This window comes from Thunnus thynnus, chromosome 10 (assembly GCF_963924715.1).
Source record: "Thunnus thynnus chromosome 10, fThuThy2.1, whole genome shotgun sequence".
In the NCBI taxonomy this organism is placed as follows: Eukaryota; Metazoa; Chordata; class Actinopteri; order Scombriformes; family Scombridae; genus Thunnus; species Thunnus thynnus.
The window spans coordinates 25,793,680-25,815,529 of record NC_089526.1 but is presented as its reverse complement, the minus strand read 5'-3'; the positions used below and the strand labels follow the sequence as shown (position 1 = coordinate 25,815,529).

Sequence of the window (21,850 nt, the reverse complement as noted above, 5' to 3'; positions counted from 1 at the left end):
TCAGGGAGCCCCCGTGGAGCTCCAGGGCTGCGTACACAAAGCACTGTGCCTGCCGTTGCAATTCAAGGGCTCGTCGCTGATAAGATGTCTGTGTGTCTTAAGTCACTGGTACATCAGCAGTCAGAAACATGGCTCCCTCTCACTGCACACATGCTGAGCAAACAAGCCTGACCTCTGCAAAACATGCACAACACAACACAATGGAGTGACAGTTACAACACATAACATACAATAAGCTGGAGTTCCTTTTAACAGCAGTATTTATAGATCCGTATAACCTCATGTTTGTCATGCCTGGAAAAATGTTGGCCACATTTTGGTGCCGTTGAGTGTGAAATGTGCCGACAGTGCCGAGTCAATAAGGCACTCATTACAAGTAACACAAAAGACTTTGATCCACAACTATTTGCAGTGTGTAATCAGATTGATCAGAAATGATACATCACTTTGTCCACATTTTTTCCAGACCTCTGAGTTATCACATTCATTTTCCATGCTTTTCCAGGTTTTCCAGTCTTTTAAGGCAGTGGTTCTCAAACTTTTTCATGTTAAGGACCCCTAAACTGACACAAGTTAGACCACAGACCCCCATCTGATAGACTTTTGCTTTTAGATGTTTTATTGCAGAAAGTGTAAGAAAGCAATGACCAAAATAGTCATACATTCTATCATTGTGTTATTTATGGATGGAATTATAGTGAAAAAATAAATTATTCCCCTTTTTGCTGGGGACCCCCTGGAACCTCCTGAAGGACCCTTGGGGGTCCCGGGACCCCACTTTGAGAACCACTGTTTTAAGGAAGCCAATTTTAACCCATTCCCGCCTGGCATTTACATGACTTGGGGACAACATGACCTAATTAATTCAATTCATTAAATCAAATGAATCATTTCACTCCTGTGATTTTCAGGAGGTGATCTTACTACTGACGTGTACTAACGTGAAAACATACTAGAGACAACATGTGTGTGTGTGTGTGATAACAGAGTTGTAGTTATTGTGTAATAGACAAGACTAACCTTAAATTTTAGCTGTTGTTATGTTTGCCATCTTCAAAAATGTGTGTAAAACAGGCTTGAGAACCTGTTTGACTGAATGTAAAGCAGCATTACATTCTAGCGACATCAAAGTGACAAACAAGAAAGTGAATAATATTTTATCTGCAGAAGATATCCATTTTAAAAATCAATTTTTAAAAAAAACTGTAGGAGTGTACGTGTATGAATGCAGTCTCATTTCTTTCAGTCAGTACCTTTATGTGATGGTAGAATAATGTAAATGAATAACCATGTAAATTAATGTCACAACATCTCATTAAAAAAAGACAGAAAGTGGAATTTTTCCAGCCTTTACCAGTGAATGAAGTTATTTAGACTTTCATTCAGTTTCTGTTTTTAGAAGTGAGATCAGGTATCAGTGCATTACTGTATGTCTGAGTGTTGCGACAGGGTGGATCAAGGAGGATGACTCCTCTGCTGTCTATATAATGACACTCCACTGGCAAAGAGTGAAATTACATCACCTTCTATGGTTTCTATGCCATGACATCATTTCAGATACTAACATTTGTCTGAATAAACCGGTAATCAGGACACTGACACAGTCTTTGCGCACTTCTTGAGTCCTTAGCAGTATCAACAACTTTTCGCTGATGAGACAATAGCCGATAGTTCCATTTAATGCGGAACAAACCATTCTGCCGCGGAAAAGGGGTTTCAGGAAACTGACAAAATACGCACAGAGGCACCCAATCTTACTTTTGTGGGAGGGATGTTGCTGTGGGTGACAATTCCACATCTGTATCCATATATTTTACTTCAAAACGACAGCTTTATGTGATATGCGAATAAACGCGGAGAGGGATCCCTGCCACGCCCTCCCATGGGACAAAATGGACTGGACCTACTCAATCATGCACTTCAGCATACATTGCAAAGAGCATGCTTTCACCTTTAGGATTGTCTATGGTTCTTGAAGTCACCCTGGATTATTCTTCTTGATAAATCAGGTACGCACATCTCTGATTTCCTCTCTTCCGTCTCTTTCCAGTGAATAACACTGGACCACCCTGTGCTTTGAATGGGAGGCGATTGTCTGATCTTGATTTATAAATAGGTTACAAGCAGGCAAGGGTGTAAGGGTTGATAAATGATATTTAATGACCTCCTGTCGGTGATCATCTTCAGGCAACAGAGATTTAAGTGTGTAAAATTGTTTCAAATTTTCACTTTTTATAGACACTATCTAACTTGCAGTAGTTTGATGACACTTATGATATGATCTACGTGAGTCATCATACTTAGTGTCAACCTTTAAAAGGCAGCCTAAACTCTAAAAAAAAAAAAAAAAAAAAAAAAAAGGGAATAAACTGAGCATGGTCAGACTCATGTCGTCCACCAACATCCTTGAGGTTAAGCAAACTTTCCACCAGCTCACCACCATGAAGTGCTCATCTCTTCCTTGAGTGAGTAATTTTTTGGACAAGATACTCTTATCACCACAGCATCAAACAGGCAGAAATTGCGAAAGAATGAAAAGGAGACAGCCTGCATAAGAGCAGTTTTTCCGTTTGTTAATGATTTTTTTTTTATCCACACGAAGACACACAGGCTGGAGTTGGACGGTAGGAAGGGGTGGGGGTGCTGGTGGGGTGGGGGGGTTCATCATCCATATTAGGAAGTCGTGTCCTGCATAATATATAGGCAACTGCCACTGAGCAAGGCACAGGTGCCAGGAGCCGGAACGGTGTTTCTTCTAGTCATTAATATGAGGATCTGAAACCGCTGGAAGCTCTCTGGTGTGTCGCATTTCTTCTTCTTTCAATCTCTGCGCCAATTCCACTTCAAGCTCTCGGAACTCATCTGCATGCGGTGTTTCTGTGTGTGTGTGTGTGTGTGTGTGTGTGTGTGTGTGTGTGTGTGTGTGCGTGCGCGTGCGTGTGTGTGTGTTTGGGGGAAACATGTGGAGAGGGAGGAGTAAAGTGAGGGGGTCGATCGAGTGTTTCGTGTGTGTGTATGTGTATGTGCTGTGTGCTGTGTGTGTGTGTGTCTATGGGAGGGGGGGCATGCATGTAACTTTTTTCTTTCCTAAATAATGATGCATTTACAGGATGTGAGCCTGCTGTTATGGTAAAGGAACACAATAGGCTGCGGCTGCTGGGGTCTCAGTACAAGATAATCCGAATTAATGACATATTCTAGATTCTCCTTCACTCCATTATTTGACATGTAGCCTACATACAGGTGACTGTATCAAAATGAGGCGATGTGGGAAAAAAAAAAAAGTAAGTATGCAACCCGATCACAGATAGTGCTATCTGCCTGTACTACCAACGTGTCTTTTACGCACGAACCCGATTGCGCATGTATGGTACGGGGCTGCTGGTGAGATGGGGACAATTGTTCAGTGTCGCCTCCTCTTTGGACAGTTTAGACTAAACACACATGAGCACAGCAGCTGGTCCCCCCCCCCCTGATAGGAAGCGGTGGAGACAGAAGTGAAACAAAAGCACAGTGAAATGTGCGACCTATGCGGACTGGGGTTTAATGTCAAGGACTACACCGCGGGGACAAACTTTTCTGCTTCTCCCTTTTCGCCCTCGATCTTGTCCTCGGTGTTTCATACAGGGCTCCTTTCCATTTATGGTGCATTCAGGTGCTTCCATAAGTCCCGCCATTTCCATGTTAGAGTTGCGCGAAAGTGATAAAAAAAATTCCATAGTCGTTTAAGATAGAAAATAGAAAAATAGTTGTACTTTCCACTTTGACATTGGGAATGTTAGGGGATCACATATTTTTTTCATCATAAAACCGTCTATGTGGGATTACCCAGTACACTTCACATGGGCTATAAATAGGAGTTATAGGAAGTTGAGTGTCCCTAGGTCCCAGGCAGTGTCAACACAAAAAGTCAGAATTAATTGACAAAACATGCTGTGTGTTTAACTTATTGAAAATCAAAACAATAATTCTAATATAAATAAACGTAATATCAATTCCATGAATCAGGTTGATTTACCTGGAAACAGTAAATTTACATTGATAAATATTATCAGCGTACCCCACATGAGTTACATTTTTAATCTCAGAAACTGCGTCATATCAATGACCTCTGGATCTTCCCACTACGATTTACCTATTCACTTAATTACCACTCAGCCCATCTCTGAGTCACAACATTTCCCGGCAGCACGTGAAGGTAGCACAAACGAAACGACAGAGACGAGGGAGAGAGAGACACAGAGAAACACAGAGGGGAGAGAGAGAGGAACCTGTACTGCCCCACAACACAAGGAGATAGGAATTCGCCAGAGATAATCATAATTCCACGCGATTTTTGCAAAGTTGAACCGCGGGTCGCTGTTGTCAGTCGCTGCACTGGAAGATACAGTGTGTCTCCTCTTTATCTCTGCTGGATCTGGACTCTTGATATCTGCTTTTGGAGAACTGCACCGGTCTCTTTTTCTGTAAATGTGTGTGTGTGTTTGAGCTCAGCGGTGTTTTAACTGGTAAGGAAGTGACTGTATATAATTATTATTGTTTGTTATTTTGAGGGTGTGTTCGCAAGACTACTGCTGCTGCTACTGCAATCTTTGGCTATTACAGACTACACGTCTTTGGTTTTAAACTAGTCATTTCCTTAAAGAGTGTTGGACTGATTAAGAAACGGGCAGCAAAACTACATGTGCTACAATGGAGATAAGGGTCATTATGAGGAATGTTTGACTGATAAAAGACTGGAACCTTGCAAAAAAAAAAATGGAGACACAGTAATCATTTGATATATTTAGGAAGTGTACTATATAAATATCTGGCAAAATGAAGTTCCTAAAGGAATCTCATAGTAATATTATAGACGATATAACAAACATAAACTTGCTATCCAGTAGCAGGAGTCCCTACAGGAATATTATAGCTATATGATGGGTGATAATAGGAGGTAAGGTAAAGAAAAGGTCACAATGAAAGCTATTAAACATTTAAGATACATTATACATACCTATGGGCATATTACAGGACTTTCACAGTGAGTCTCCCTCAGGGGCAGGCTGGAGCAGTTATCAGATAGAGATAGATAGTTATGTAAAAGCATAGTTTGCAGTAGAGAGAGAGAGAGAGAAAAAAAAGATGGTGTGCACGCACGCGTTTGTGCGTGCTCACACGCTCGTGTGTCAAAACAATGCTCACATCCCATCTTGTTTGTAGTTCAAGTACTACAAATGATTAAGAATGAAACTAGGCGTTGTCTTATCTGGCGCTGTTGGAATTCTGACTTCGAATAGTAGCTGATATATGCAGCTGACTTTGTATTGGTGGAACTTACACACACACATATTTGAACACACACACATATTTGAACACACACACACACACACACACATGCACACACAAATCACTATAATATTCCTGTTGTCACTTGTGTGAGTTTTACTGTTTGTTTTTCTTTCAACTTCTATACATTTCTGTGGTAGTAGCTGGTGATGTAAGTGTTGTATTTTGTATGGTGATCCTTCAGCATGCCAGTAATAATCTTTTACAAACTCCCAGTGTGCATGCGTCCTTATCCTCAGCTGTGAGTTTTCTGTTCTTGACTGCCTTTTTTTTTTCCTTCTCAATGTCCTTTGCTTTTGACTTTCTGCGGTGTGCTGTTTTTCTGTAGTTGCCGAAAGATAAAGTATTTTCTTCAGTGTAAGGTCACACACACACACACACATACAGAAAGAGAAAGAGATAGACAGGGAGGGAGGGAGGAAGGGAGGGAGGAAGAGAGGCAGAGCGTTGTTTTGCAGACAGGATTACATTGTCTCCCCATGTCAGATTTCAGACATTATGTTAAACATTTCTTCTACAGCCTGCAGCTCTCACTCTGTGGTTATACAACACCCTGCAACACCACACAACAACAATAAATGATCTTACTTCCCTAAATTGACTGTTCTCCAAAACATGAAAAGTACCAAGAAAAGATTAGAAGGTAAACACGTTTAGTTAGTAAAGCTTTATAGAAAATGCAGGGAAAAAAAAAAGTTTTTCTGGATGCTAAAATGGAATTCTATGTGATGGCAGTACTGGGGGGGGATTTTAGGTTATGCTTGTTTTTTTTTTTAATCTATTCTATCGGATCAAGGGAAAACAAACAGGCTTAACTATATCTAAAGATTTAAGCGTGAGAGTATTTTTCTTGGAGGGTTATGTCATCCAAGTATCTAAACTCCGACATGTGTGAGATCACTTGTTGAGCGTTGTCAAGTCAGTATAAATTGGAACATCACCTGTGTTTAAATGTGACTTATTGTGGATATCAGTTGACTAATATAAATATGATTCAATCAAGCTTCTATACAGCAGTTGCAAAAGGAAAGAGCCTGTACGGGAAAAAAAAGAGATTTGTAGAAAGCCTGTCGCAGATGCCTCATATTCACAAACAGATCCCTTGAGAGCTCACAAATTACTTGAGTGAAGCTTTTTGTATTTGATTGCCTTCCTCCATTGTGTCTCTTGTCATACACTGAATAAATGCTGCATACATTCAGGTTTTGTCAATAGGAGTGTTTGTCTTTTGTAAGCAGCTTGTGTGCTTACTTTTCCATCGCCATGCTTATCATGATCAAACTTTCAACTCTGCCATGACTCTTTATCTCCTCCAAAGACTTGACTTTTGTGAAGTTCACCCCCCTTCCACTCTCTCCCTCTCCATTTTTTTCCTCTATCTGTGGGAGTAAAATTAGCAATTTTCATCTTTTTTTTGTCTTCTCCCTTCAGAGTGTGGAAGTGTTTTATTGGTGTGGCGAGAAACAATGAGGACAAGGCAGGGCTTTGTGGTGGCAGAAATGCATTTTTAACCCATGTGAATGAATGGCGCCTCACATTCCACAGCAGCAGGCCCTTTACTGAATGGCAGCACTAACTCGGCTGTTTTCATTACTCATTACTGCCTTGTGCCTTTTCACCATGGACATAGTCATTTACCTTCACCAACTGAGAGGGGGGTTCAACACTATTAAGACACGGTCATAGTGGATTTTTAAGGTATTATCTCTGAGATTGGTGTGGGGCAAACCTTTATGTGTATGTTTTTACTAATTGATAAGGTATTTGCTCAACAGGACTTTTGTCTTTCTCAGCAGTTATTGACAAAACTATACTTTGACATTCTAGGAAGTATGCTTATTTGCTTTCTAGTAGAGAGTTGGATACCACTCTCATATCTGCCTGTTAAACATGAAGCCATATGAAGCCATACAGCCAGCAGCAGCTTTGCCTAGCTTAGCACAACAACTGGCTACAGGCAAACAGCTAGCCTGGCTCTAACACAAGCTAATTAACACATTTTAGCTACAGCTAACTACCTGTAAAATGGTGAAGTGTCACTTTTACACTACCTGTGGATAGAGCCAGGCTAGCTTCCAAGCTAATCAGATGCTGGCTGTAACTATATTTAGAATAGAGATGTGAGAGTGTCATCAGTCTTCTCATCTGACTCTTTCGGAAAGTGAATAAGCAACTTCCCAACTATTTCTTTAAGAATAACATACTGAGTTTGTAACTTCCACGTCCCAAATAATCTCTTGTTTTAGTACATCTTTGTGGTTACAATTTTCTCTTGTTAGCTGGTTCATTACCCTGCTTGTATGTCAGTAATATGGTGACTTGAGGGTTTTCCCAATAGATATATTTGGGACAACTGTTTTTTAAAGAAATACTGACAAGTGTTAGCATGGAACAAGGTCTGTTGTGGTTCCAGCACCTTGTTGAATTCTAGAGCTAGAAAGTTGGGTTGTACATGTGCATACTATTTCATAGATTGAATCCATTCAGTCCTTTTTAGGGTAATTGCTACCCTGCTTTGACTCTCCGTCTTCATCTCTGTCCAGACTGGTTGTGTTAATGTTAGGTGGTTTTGAACTAGAATGGATATGAAAAAAGTAAAGACACCAAGTCACAAGACAGATGTTTCCCCACTGAGTCAGTTAGGCTTAAGTCTTATGTGTCTTGCTCTTTTTGTTCTTTGTCTCAGCTCTTCCTTGTTTTGCTTTAGATTGTGTCAATCCTTTCTACATGAAAGCTAAGGTGTATTTGCCTTCACAGGCTTAAATAACTTTCTGTGGCATATTGAGGTTGGATTATGATGAGAGTCAGCAAACAGCAAGTGCAAAACCCGTTTAAACAGCTGTTCCTTATTTTTGTTATGAAATACAAACTGAAAATGAATGGAAAACAAGAAGCGCACCTCTCTTTGCTGGTGGTCACATCATTTTAATATGAGGTCTAGTGTCTATTCTGTGGTGACGGCATTGATTCCCTGCTGCATGGTGGGGGTTTCCACTCTGAAAGGGCAATCTCTCTGTGTTAGCCTAGAAACACCAAGCTCCTGGATTAAATTATAAATGAGCCCTCCATGGGAAACGTATTGCTTACTGCCTAGGAAAATCAGAGGGACTTTAGATTTACTGCAGCCATAATTCTACACTTTGTCATTATATGTACTGTATATGTCCACTCTTTACGCAGATATTATTGGGTGCCAATTTTCTTGAAACTTTAGTAACTGGTGGGTAGTTAATCTCTTTATTTGGGTCACACCTGCACCCTCCCCAACCATATGGATCAATAGAGTCTATGCCAAGCCAAGCAGCACTGTCCAGGTAGTAAAACTGTGAAGCCTGATAGCTGTCCAAATTAGGCCCAAAGAAAATGATGTAGTAATCAGAGGATTAAGATAGGAGAGGGGTTAGAGTTGGTGAGGGGTGGGGGGGTGGGGGAGGTGCTGGCGGGGGGATTTAGGCACAGACACATTTTGCCTCTGGTGACAGGGAGGGGAGAGAGGAACGTGTTAGTGGTGCATAGAGTTCAACTGTTGCTGGTGCTACTATTTTTTCATTGACGCCTCCGATAGTTGATATGTTGTGGTGAGATTATTATCTTAAGATTTAAACAGTGTGACAAGGATTCAGTTTTTCCCCAGAATTTCATAGTTGTTGTGGTGGAAAACCCCTTTGAAACAGCGTGCCATTATGGGAGGCGAGAACTCCCCAGTGAAAGCCATCATACACAGATTTTCAGATTTTTAGAGTTCTATTGCTACAAAACTGAACTTTAATCAAATAGAAAACTACTTGAACATATCACAATTATATAAACCTGGAATGGTTTACTTTATTCACACTCCATGCATGCGGGGGAGCAAAAAACAGCTGTAACTGTAAATTGCATTGAATAATGGCAACATCTGCTTTAGTGAGGAATCTCATGTTCAGAGATGGAAACAAGTCAAGTCAATGAAAAGAGAATTAGTCACTTCCACACTTTTGTGTACTGTAATTATTCAGTATACTGTCGCTTTATACTGATATTTCAGCTGTGTGTGCCTTCATCAGGGTTATGTAAAAAGATGGCAGTATTATTTATACAGTTCCTGTCAAGTAACAACAGGAGAATGTGGGTGTAGAAAACATCTGACACTTATTAATTGTAGCTACATTCCATGTTATTTTCAGTACAACGTACAAAAGGTTACATTATCCATATTATCACCACATTTGTACACATCCACAACTGTTAAACACTAAGAGAGTAATGCAGAACAATTAGTCACAACATCAATTAAAACAATGAGAATGTGTGTGCACTAATTGTGCAAATTGATACGTGACGATGTTTAAAGCAAACATGTCAGAACATGCAGTGTTGAGATCACTCATTGAAATTGCTAGATATGTTAGTGATGAAGCCTGGTGATTACCGTTGATAAAATGTGCAGCTATTAGAGAGATCAAGTTGTGACATATATTATGATCCAATGCTGGTTGTAGTCAGTGCAAGATGTTTAATAAAAACATATTCCTCTAATCGAAATTTTCTTCCTTTACTGTAGATATGGATATAAAAAAAAAGTGCTTAAACTGTAAAAACTAATAAAACGTTTTATTCGTAACCCCATGATGGCACAATGTAATGTCAGTATGAAGCTATTCTAAATATATGAGGGCTGTGTGAGTGTGCGATTACTTATTTTGTTCGTGTTGATGTATTCCCCACTTCAGTGCACCTCAGTGTGGATGTGCATCTGAAATATTTGCTGTTTGAACACTTTCCAACTCTGCAAACAACCCCACTGGAACAACTTGCCTGGTTAGACTACTGTTACCACTCCTACGACTGTGGCTAGCAGCAATAATACTATTAAATAAATGATTTACCGGGACCCTCACCAAATCAGGTGGCCCACACTGAGTGGCTAATAATCTGATAATCATAGTTGGGTATCGACCTGAATCTATCAGTGCAGCTCTGTTTGTTCTTAGGATACTCACAGCAGCATGGTTCATGTTGTGATGCAAGCGGCTTTAGAGCTCCTTGTCAGAACATAGATTTCATCAGTTGAATAAGATAGGATGTGGTGACGTTTTACAGAAAGTAGAATCTCACTTCAGTTCAAATGCAAGTGCCTTAACTGCATTTCGAGAGGCATTATCCATCACCGTCACTCATGTTGATTTTCCACCTTACACATTATTGATGATCCAATGAAATAACAATCATGAGCACACAGCGCTCAGCTGAATGTGCTGGATTCATTAGCAGTGCTTATCAGGTTTAGCTGACATAGTGATCATAGTTAATAGATTCTTGCTCGTGTCTATGGACCGACGCTTGGCATTGTTGCTGTGATTGCTGCGGGATTAAAGAAGAGAAATAAGCTTAGCTGGGAGAAATAGCCCAGAGGACCACGTGGCTGTGATCAGGGATTGAGAGAGGGAACGGGAGAGCTGCCGGGGGAAGGAACAGCACTCTTTGTCCAGCCCAGATGTCACTGTAGTAGACTACCATTATTGATCCACTGCTTTACACACACACACACACACACACACACACACAACCCACACCACACACATACAAACACACCTTAATGGAATAGCATTAAATGGGAATTTAAAAAAGGATACTGTCAATTCTATTACATAAACACCTTTTACTATTGATTCATCCTTTACTTTGAGAAAATTAATGTCCAATTAAAATTTTTTTATCTATTCTTTTACACCAAGATCGTACAAAGCAACTGACATATAGCATATTTTGATATATCAATGCATCACACTCTGAGGTTACTCCTCCTTAATGACTTGTAAAACCAGCTTTTCTTGCCTCTGCATTCTTTTTAACTTGGAAATCTCCCTGAAAGACTGGTGTCTTCCTAACGGCTTTCTTCATATTTGATGGCCGACTTGATGACACACAAAATTTGCATGTCTGGATCGCATGGCTAGGTGTGCGCGCGTCGGCGTCTGTACGTATGTTTTGCAGGGGTGACGGCTGGGCTCGGTAGGGAGGGAGGGGACGTGGCACCCAAACTTAATCCAAACTCACAGCAGCCCAGAGGGCATTAAGGTTGGGTGGGGGTTGGGTGAACCCAAAGCAGAGAGGCTCCTTTTTAGCATTCACCATTCTGTTTCAGTGAATAAACATGATTCAAATGGGAATTTAAAGGGCCACAAAAATTAAATAGGTCTTAAATTTTACAAATGAAGGTCTCCTGTTTCCTTCCTAAAGTATCTGATGTGTAGGAAGTTATACTTTGTTTGCGGCAGTTTTAGAATAAAGAGAAGAAGTAGTATGAATAGGCTGTGGCTGTGCAGACAAAGAAAAGAGTGTCACCCACAGGAGGAGTTCAGATTTAAATAGAATAATCTAAGATTTGATTGACAAGTGACTTCTGGGAAGAAGAGAAGAGAATTTGGGAACTAAATTTAAAAAAAGTTTGTGGATTACCACTTGAGTGGTGTTTGCAAATATCTATTAAGCATATCAAGTTCATTTTTACTTTAGTTTCACTTTTAATGGAAGTATGTAACTGCTATCTACTCCACCCCTTTAAACACACACACACACACACACACACACACACAGACACACACACACACACACACACATACAACCAGGGACTGTGTTATCTAATTTCCCTCAAGGTAAAACTGTAGTTACTACATTTGAGTATGTAAACAACTTCAAACACAACAAACTTCACATCCCTCTGTTCTGCTTTTCACTCTATCTCAACTGCCCCACATTCACTACATTGTTACCGTCATCTATTAGTGAGTAAAAAACTCTTATATAGAATCAGTAAGAATGGAAGAGAGTGGATGTCGTTAGTGCAGATTGAAGGCCAGTGATGTTGCATGTCTGACTAACTTAGGGAAACAAGCTGGAAATGTCTCCAGGCTACTGCAGCTAATCATTCAGCCCAAAGAGGAACTGATCGTTAGCCTGCTGATGTCAGCCTAACCTTGCCGCGATGCGTTTTAGTGAATGTGTGTGTGTGTGTGCATGCATGTGTGTTTATGGGAGAGGGGGGGGGGGGAGTACAGACGGACGGAAGTTTGGACTTTATCCTGTCAAAATGTTTGCTTTTGTGGTCATTATAGAGGAGGAAGATTCCTTCTCTCAATTATGGGAATATAACATAGAAATACAGCAATTAAATTCCAATGAAGAGAAATAAACAAAAGTGATAACATTGCTTTTTAATAGAGCTGGACTTTTGTACAACACTGTTATTGACTTGCCTGCATGTCACTATTGTTTTTGTCCTTTTGCTGTGGAAAAAGAAAAAAAAATCCTGCTCTACTCTGACCCACTCATATGGAAATATAGAGGGCAGTTTGACTTCTCCTTCGCTGCCAGACACTGTTAGCTGTCTCAAAATGAGTCAAAAGAATGAGTAACAGTAAGAAGTGACCTTATTTGTACAATATAAAGTCTTTATTATCAGTCAAAAGGGAGAGAAAATCCAAATTTGGGCAATGTGCACGACAGTAGAGCCATGTGAATTAAAAGAACACTGAAAGTGCTTCCTTCATTTTTGTTATATTTCCAATGAAGGCAATGACCAGCTGTTGGGAAACAGGGTTTAGGAAATTGTGGAGGAGCTGTGGTGGGGTCAGGCTTCAGCGTCACTGAGGAGAGAGGTGAGGAGGAGGATGAGGGTCACCCAGAGGCTAATGAGCTCACCCCCAAATCCACATGTGGATCAGAGATACAGTTCAACTCCGAGCATGCATGCAAAATGAATGAAAGTTGAATGCTCGGGCAGGATGCAGGTAATGTGCATCCATTAGGGTCATTATAACTCACCAGATTTTTAGAAGGCAAGGAAGGTTCAAGGATAGATGAAAAAGTTAAACCCTTCTCTTCTAACCTGTAACTCACCTGTCTCCTCCAGGTCTTTCTATTTAACTAGATGTGTGTATTACATAATATTGAAACTCCTCTTTTTGGTTGCAGTGGTGTAAAGCATTCACACTCATTTATTTCCACAAAGCAGAACTGAAGAAATGCATGCAAAAATCTACATATTCCAGTTACAACCAGCTTGATTACTTCCTGTATATGCTGTTAGTTCCCCTCTTAATAGCAGAAACACCAGATTTTTTTTTTTTTCACGTCTGGATTTGTGCTCCCACATTGTGTTTCCTGGGCTGCTGCTTGCTACTTACCCCAGTTCCCAGCTGCCTTTCTGTCTGTCTGTTGCTTGGGGCCTTGCAGTCAACTACACAGGGAAGAAGAGACCAAAGACAGGGAGCTTTTTAGTATCCCCCCCCCCCCCCTCCCTCCCCACCTTCCCACCTCCACCACAACACACACAACCCCGCCACCCCATATCCACCAGCAGCAGCAACAGCACCACCACCACCTTTTCCATTGGCTCTTGATGTTTTGTAAAGAATTCCCCAGCACACTCACACCCTCCCTTCAGCCATCCCCCTGGCCTCGGTGCCCTGTTCCCACATTGTATCCAGATGTGAGGAGGATAGTTGAGGAGAGGGAAGGTAGGGGCCCCTGGTAGTGCCCCCCACCACCCCCCCAACCCATACTCTCAACCCTACACCCCCAGCCCCAAGCACACCATCAGCTAAACACATCCAAAGACTGGAGCTTTTCCAGTATAATCAGCTGAGGAGTAGAAACAAGTGAGGGAGACCTGTAGAGATGATATCTTGGGTTAATCTTATTAGAACATTATAGATTTTCTCATTTTTAAAAAAGCTTTTATGTCAATATTCCATGTTATTTCGCTCCTCTTCATCACCGGCAACATAATAGCAATTCAACCTCTTGTCATCTCTTGAAAGCTTTTACATGATATCAGGTCTTATTACATCTTCAACATTTTTTTATTACATTTTTTCAGAGATAATAGAGGTTTTGACACACACACACACACACACACACACACAAATATTTGCATGCATGCACAGTAGACACAGGTACACACATCTCTATACAGCATCGTTATCCATTGTATCATCCTAGTGACTGCTTCTGTGTTTTTCCCCTTAAACTAAAAAACATAGAGATGAAAATCTGTTGCTCTTGAAGCCGACTGGCTGTGATCATCTAATCCCTGGCCGCAGAACTCTATTTAAAGAGCGTAGCTGCTAATCCCATCAGATTATACCTGACCAACTCCACAAAATCACCCAATTAATAGTCTTAAGAATGGCCACAAAAGCCTGTCCTCCTTAAAAACAAACCCCAATAAGTCACATAGAAAAAACATCTGACCCATTTATGGAGTCCTAATCTCATACTTAGTCTCAAACAGGGAGGCAGGCGGGGTTCAGCCTAACCATGTTCGCCTGAACCAATTTTCTACAGCCAATATAATTACAGAGGAAATATAGACTACATAGCTAGAACTCATCATCTGGAATATATGCTTTTAGAGGTACACCAAAAAATATTTTTATATTTTTCTATCAGTAGAAATGTTTTTTTTAATCTTCATGCAACCTCCAAATTACAGATGCTATTGGTTTACCAGCTCCTATCTGAGGCTGTAGCTGTCTTCTGCCACATATTCTAATATGACTCATTGTAAATGCATATTGATTTCACTATTAGGTTTGAGTCAGGAGTCCCACAAGCAGTTGGTATGCTTAGGTTTAAATACCTGGACAGCAGGCTCCACAGCCATAATTGTCTTAGATAGATCTGAGATGGAATTTCATGTGCTGTACTTGTCAGTCTTGGGATTTTTGAAGGGAATTTCTACTGAAGCAGCAGATACATTTGGGTCAAAATCCAGTATATTTTGAATTGACAATTTTCATAGCAAAACCTCCCTAAGAATTCCAAATAGGCAGTTTGAAAAAAACTGAACTTGCGTCATACACTATGTTCAGCTCATAATCTCTGTTGTTTTCTGTTCCCAATAGACATATCATTAACAGAGCATCTCATTGTGATGCTTTCATAACCTTATCATACCTCCCAGATCATATTTGTTGTAATCACAACATTGATTACAATCACTCTCTCCTTTTCTTTCATTATTAGCCAAAACTTTCCATTTTCCACTGTTTGTCATTCTTCCAAAGTTCACATCACTCTTTGATTTGCTTATCTTACATTCATACATGCAAGTTTACCACTAGACTTGTGTCTGTGTGCGTGTATGTTTCTCTTGGAGTTAGTAGTCTCCATTTTTAGTATCCCATCCTGCAGTCGTTCAGTCTATGTTCTGTACAGTGTGTTGGGTAAACTGTCCACTGGTGCGATGTGGAGAGAATGACAGTGTGTGTAATCCTCTGTCTCTTATTTCTTGTGTAACAGGGCCTGTCGGTTTTTAGCAGTGGCCGACTGGCTGGTTGGCTGACTTAATGGCTGTTTTGCTGCCTGGCTGATGCAGGTAACTCCCGTTGGAAGTGTCTGATCTCTCCAGGGAAAGCTGTGTAAACATATCTGCTTGACGCAACATTTGCCTTCTCCTGTATTACCCTCGGTTGCTCTTCTGAATTAACAGTTAAACATTAAGTGGCATGCAAAGAAGAGCTGATATTTTGTGGTGTTTTGCACTAGTTTTGAATTGAATGTTAAAAATTTGCTATCTATTCTATCTATTCTTTTTGAGATGCAAAATCCTCTGATGACTATCCACTGAAAACTTGAAAACTAGATATGTTATACTAGCATTGCTATCAATAATACTACTGTGACAACTGCTACTACTACTTTTAATAAATAGTAATAAAGTAAGTTGGCCCGACTGACAAGTGTAAATGTATCACTGGTGTCACTATTTCCTGTGTTAAACTGAAAAAGCAGAGGATAGGAGTAAAAGGATATAGACATACCACATGTGCCATATACACAAACTACATTCAAATTCAGTCTGTTATCTCCTGCCAGCTGCAATACAGCTGCAACACATAAACAGAGAATTCAAGTGATGGTTCACATAAGCTTTATTGATGAACAAAATATATGGCTCTGTAGCTCCATGAGCACATTGTAAAAGCTAAAGAAAAAAAAACAAAAACAAGAATCAAAGTCTACAACCATGCAGATGGTTCTGTTAGGCTGTAATTAGGCAAAGTGTTGCTTGAGGTAGTAAATGCTAACGCAAGCATGCTAATATGCTCCCAGTGACAATGATAACATGCTGATGTTTAGCACGTATATTTTTTTACTGTGCTTACTATCTTTGTTTAGCATCTTAGCATGCGAACTTTTGCTAATTAGCACTAAACACAAAGTGGCTGACGAGGATGTCATTAGTTTTTTTATTTGTTTGTATTTGGTATCGGAATTATTGATTATTTGACCTAATGATGACGCTACATGAAATGTCAGGGGGTCACCAAAGTGATTACAATTCATGAGTATATGTACCAAATTTCATGGCAATCCATGTAATAGTTGTTGAGACTTTTCACTCACAACCACATCACAAACATAAATGTCAAGGTCACAATGGCAACAGAGAAAAGTCGGGACCACCAAAGTCAGTAGGCCTCACCCTGTCGGAAACATGAAGGTCTGTACAACATTTCACAGACATCCAATAGCTGTTGAGATTTTTCAATCTGTGAACCAAAGTGGTGGACAGACTGATGGTGGGCATTGTCCTTTCATTAAAATAAAAACCTAGAAAGTGGATTCATATTTTTCACTTGACAGTAATCGTTACCATTACTAATAATATCCCTTCGTGCCAGTGTAAGTGCTCTGTGCTTCGTGGGGTGTAATTCTGGTAAATCTGCTACTGACTAAACACAGCAACTAGTGTAGATCAGGTTTTGCCAGCAAGTTTATTGTAAACAGGTGGGTTGAGGAATGCTGTTTGTTTACCAACAGGATGCTGTGATCTGGTTTTCTTAAGACCACCTGCAGCAGAAGTGAAATGGAGGAATGAGGACTTTAGCTAGATAGTTGAGGTTTTTTCTGTGTTTATCTTCTTTCTTTGTCAGATTTTGTAAAGAAACCTTTTCATATGTCAACGTTACTTTTAGTAGCAACCTTTATGAATTGGCTTTTCCAGTCAAACCTCTTGAGACAGCTGTTTACAGACACTTAAGGAATTAAAGCGATTCTTTTAAATGTTATTTCGGCTCTTTAGTGGGAGATTTCTGTGATTTTTAATGTTTTTAAACTGAATCTGTCAAAACAGAGGAAAAAGTAACTCAAATTTTCTTGAGAACTTGCCATTTCCCACATAAAGCCACCCACCCACACACAAACCTACACACAGATCTGATGAATACACACATACAAGTCACGTGCATGTTGCATACACACCCACATTTGTACAGTACGGGGTCGGTTGATTGGGGGACGAGGGGGAGTTAGAGTTTAACTATACTAGCAGATTGTCTCTGTTGGACTATTGGATGAATGTTGAGAGAATGGATCCTGGCCAATTTCCTGTGCTGTGGTTACACTGCAAAGAATAGCTGTCATAACAAACCATGTAGTATGCTATTAAGAGTTTCAATCATGTTTTCTTATAAAAAAAAAAAAGCTTTAGTGAGAAACAGGGCCGGCTCTAGCTCCACCACCACTTTTTGTTGCTTGACCTGCAGCTGTATTCAAACATAAAGTACATCCATACTGTTATCCATTAAGTCCTTTGTGTCATTCTACTGCATATAAAGTAGCACTGTACAAATAAACTTTATTTAATTTAACTAAGACCTACATTTAATTAGTAACAAGGTGTAAATGTGACATTCAACAATAATGATAATAATAAAAATGTTGATTACATACATATAGCCCTCTAAGAGCTGTTGCTCTTTATAAACTAAAGCCTATATAGTAATATAATAATAATAATAATAATAATAATAATGATAACATAGCAGTGTATTTTCAATTACACAGAGACCACAAATGATTGGCTGAATTTACATGCTTCAGAGAGGGGTGTAGATGGGAGATCAGATGTCCCTTCTCCAGCAGCTGGGGGCTTCTGCAAATATTTCCTGAATGCATCTGGACAGTTATAGAGTAGATAGTAGCCTATTACAAGCAACAACATGTAGCTGCATAGTAGGACAGTATAACTGCTGCATCCTGTTGCACAAGCTATATGTAAGTTCAAACTTAGTTATAACATAAATTATAACTAAGTTGTGATTTATACATAAGTAAAATAAAAATGATTGCACCACAGAGAAAAGTTACAACATAACTGTAAGAAACAACTATATAGTTACACATGCTCCCATGGTAGGTATAAATCATAAAATGTCACAGAATGATACCCACTAATCGTGAAAACAGCACTTTTTCTACCGCATAGCATCATTTTTTCATTGACTGCATGCCATTTTGCAACACAGTAATCCAGTAGAGACCTAATTTATTGATATGATATGTCAATATTGATCGAGCTTACTATGATGTGCCACAATGCCAAGTGGGTCATGCAAGCCAGAAAGCTAATGCGCGCGGTAACCATGACGATAGAACTCTATCTTTGATTGTTGATTGGCCACATGCCTTAGTTATGACTATGTCCAAACTAGTTAGGTTATACCCCAAGTAATCATGGTGCAACCAATTTTAATAGCTGATTTAGTTACAAACTAACTAGTTGTTACTAAGCCTCTAGTGTCGACTTTTCACACTAAGGAGAGAATTTACAGATAGCTGGTGCAACCCAGAGCAGAAATCTATGTTTTCATGGATATAGCATAAGCCATTATGACTGATATTGGTCAGCAAAATTTTGGCACAATGCATTACGTTCTAGGAAGGAGCAGTTATCCAGATAACTAGCTACTGGCTTTGTTTTCAGATTCAATCTGTATCTGAGTCTAGCAGCTATGGCACCATCATTATCTAGCATTAGCTTTATCGGCACTTAGCTAGCTAGCTACTACAAATGAAACATCTACACACAAAACAGCCTTTTAATGTTAACATAAGACAGAACATGTGAGGAACAGGTGTGCAAAGTGTATTTCTTTCTTTCTTTCTTTTTCTTTTTCTTTCTTTAGCCTTTAGCTGACCCTGGTGAGAAAACACTAGACAAAGCTAATAACCAGAATGACACATTTGTTTTTTGATCAATACTTCCTAAAAAAAGTCAGAGCAGTCCTGTAAGATGGACATTTTTTGCAGAGTGCAGCCCTCAGCCAGCTTTTCTCTCTCTGTCTTGCTCTTTGTCTCCCTCGATCTCCCACATCTCACTCTCTCTCTCCCTCTCAGTCAGCTCTTATTATCCCAATCCATCTCCTGCCGTGACTTTACATCACTACTTACCACTTATCTTCCCTCTGCTGCCCTCCCTCTCATTATTTGCTCTGCCTTTTCTACTCTCCTTGACATGCATCTCTCTCTCTCTCTCCCTCTCTCTCTCTCTCTCTCCCCCCCCCCTCTCTCTCTCTCTTCAGATGCTGCCTTGTTTTCCTGTGTATTAGTTTAGAGTTTTCCACTGGGCAGGTTAACAAGCCGGCATGATTTCATCAATGTGAATCAGTCAGGCTGATAAGACGGGACCCAGATGGGATCTCCAGCTCTTTTTATACAGCCATCCATCACGACCACGTAGCCACATAAGCTCTCTCTCACGGTAATGCCTGTCAGCCTGCGTATGAGAGAAGTGTGTCATGTAGCTTCAGTGCACTCTCTAGAAAAACTCTTTGTGCCGTATAAAATACTAACAACGTTTGTTATTCTCATCTAGCAATCCGAGTTCCTGTGTGGTGCTTCTGTCTTATTATTTTTGGCTATGAAATACTGGGCAGATGTTTCAACACACACACACACACACCACACACACACACACACACACACTTTGTGGCATTTTTTTATTTCCAATGGTATCACTTTCATATTCCTATAACACTCCCACAGGGACTTGAAGTATGTCTGTAGTCCATAATAGTGAATTTATAGGAATCTTATTACACTGAATGGTAAACTATTTTTGGTTGCATCTGTCTAAATGGAATAGTTTGACATTTTGGAGAAAAGATGAGAAGATTGTCAGTACAGCAGTTATGAAGCCACCACCAGCTGTGGTTGACTTAGGGAACAAACAAGTAAAAACAGGTCAAATGGTAACAAAATCCTCTACCACCACCAAAGCTCACCGATTAACATGAGGTATCTTGTTTGTTTAATCCGTACAAAAACAGAAGTGTAAAATTGACTCATGGGGTAAAGCACCAGAGTATTTCTTGGCAGGATACAGTGACTCACTATGTCAGTTGTACTCTTTGTGTTTTAGATGGATTAAACAAAGTTGATTAGGGAGATTTATATGTGCTGGTAGGCATATTTAGTCACATTTGGACAGAGTCAGGCTACCTGTTTCCTTTTGTTTACAGTCTTTGTGCTAAGCTAAGCTAACCAGCTGTTGGCAGTAGCTGTATTAACCTTACAGATATGAGAGTAGTATTAATCTTCTCATCTCTCAGCAAGAAAACTAACATTTCTATAACATTCTTATGGAGAACTTGTGTCTGTGATACTACAAATTAGAAATATCTCCTGTAGTTTTACTGTAATATTTCTCATAACATTATATATGCTATGTCTTAGAATTGTCTGTGTGGTGCTCAGTAGTGAGGTAAGGGTGTCACATTGTAATGAAAAACTAACAAAACTTCAATAGTCATTGAAGTTCTTGTTTTACATGCACAAAGATATATGATGCTTATATTTGCCATATTGTGATATATGTCAATAATGGAAATAAATAGTCTTAATCATTATCACTATATAGTTGAGACTTAACGGTGTCAGTGGCCATTTTGTTCGGTTTGGTTTGTAACTCAACAGTGACTTTATTGTGACTTTATAGTGACCATATCATGTTTTATGGTAATTTTAGCTCAAACGGTATCACAATAATTTCCTAATGATTTTTTGATAATCCTATAGAGATTTATAGCATCTCTGTGATACTGAAAAATCTAATATATAGTGAACCTACAGTATATGGCACTGCTTTTTATTTCCTATGGTAGCACACACGCCTTTACATATACGTATGCACACAGAGGGAAAGGGTTCAATACTCAATAAAATGTACTGTACACAATAACACTTTTTCAGAGGATGAAACTGGATTCTATCTACAGGTTACTTTGTTTGGAGTTGTGCTTCTTTATAATCTGTCTTAGTATGTTTTTTTTTCCTCTTTTTTTTTTTCTGGCGTGTGTGTTTGTTCTTTAGAGCAGTGTGTGAACCACCTCGCAACAACAACTGCCTGTTTGAGCCCACACACTCTCTCTGTAGTAGAGCCATCAGGAGATTTCTGTGGAAACCCTCCCATCCTGCCTGCCAGTTTGTGTGTTTGTGTGCAGGCAGCAAGGAAGAGTCAAAAGCAGTCTGTTGCCCTGCTATGTTTCTCATATCTCCTCTTGACAACTGTTACAGGATGTGTTCTTCAGATTTCACCTCGAGGTAAAGACAGGTTTGAAAACATGGTACACAGCAAGGAACAACAACAAGTAACTAAATGAGAAGGCAAAGGAAATTCAAACATACAGTACATATTGCTTTCATGCGCAGATAATCATCATACAAATCAGAAATTGAATATCTACAT

General features: G+C 39.7%; 1 protein-coding gene across 3 annotated transcripts in view; it reads left to right on the top strand.

The window, feature by feature from the left end:
* Positions 1-1,915: 1,915 nt before the first annotated feature.
* Positions 1,916-21,850, top strand: part of znf516 (zinc finger protein 516) — a 47,671-nt gene continuing 27,736 nt past the window's right edge. For 2 of the 3 annotated variants that reach the window (XM_067602274.1, XM_067602276.1), the window contains exon 1: positions 4,192-4,508. The gene's annotated coding sequence lies outside the window, so the exon portion shown is untranslated. Of the gene's footprint in view, positions 2,010-4,191; positions 4,509-21,850 lie in introns of those variants that run through there. The other variant, XM_067602275.1, reaches the window with a different exon arrangement.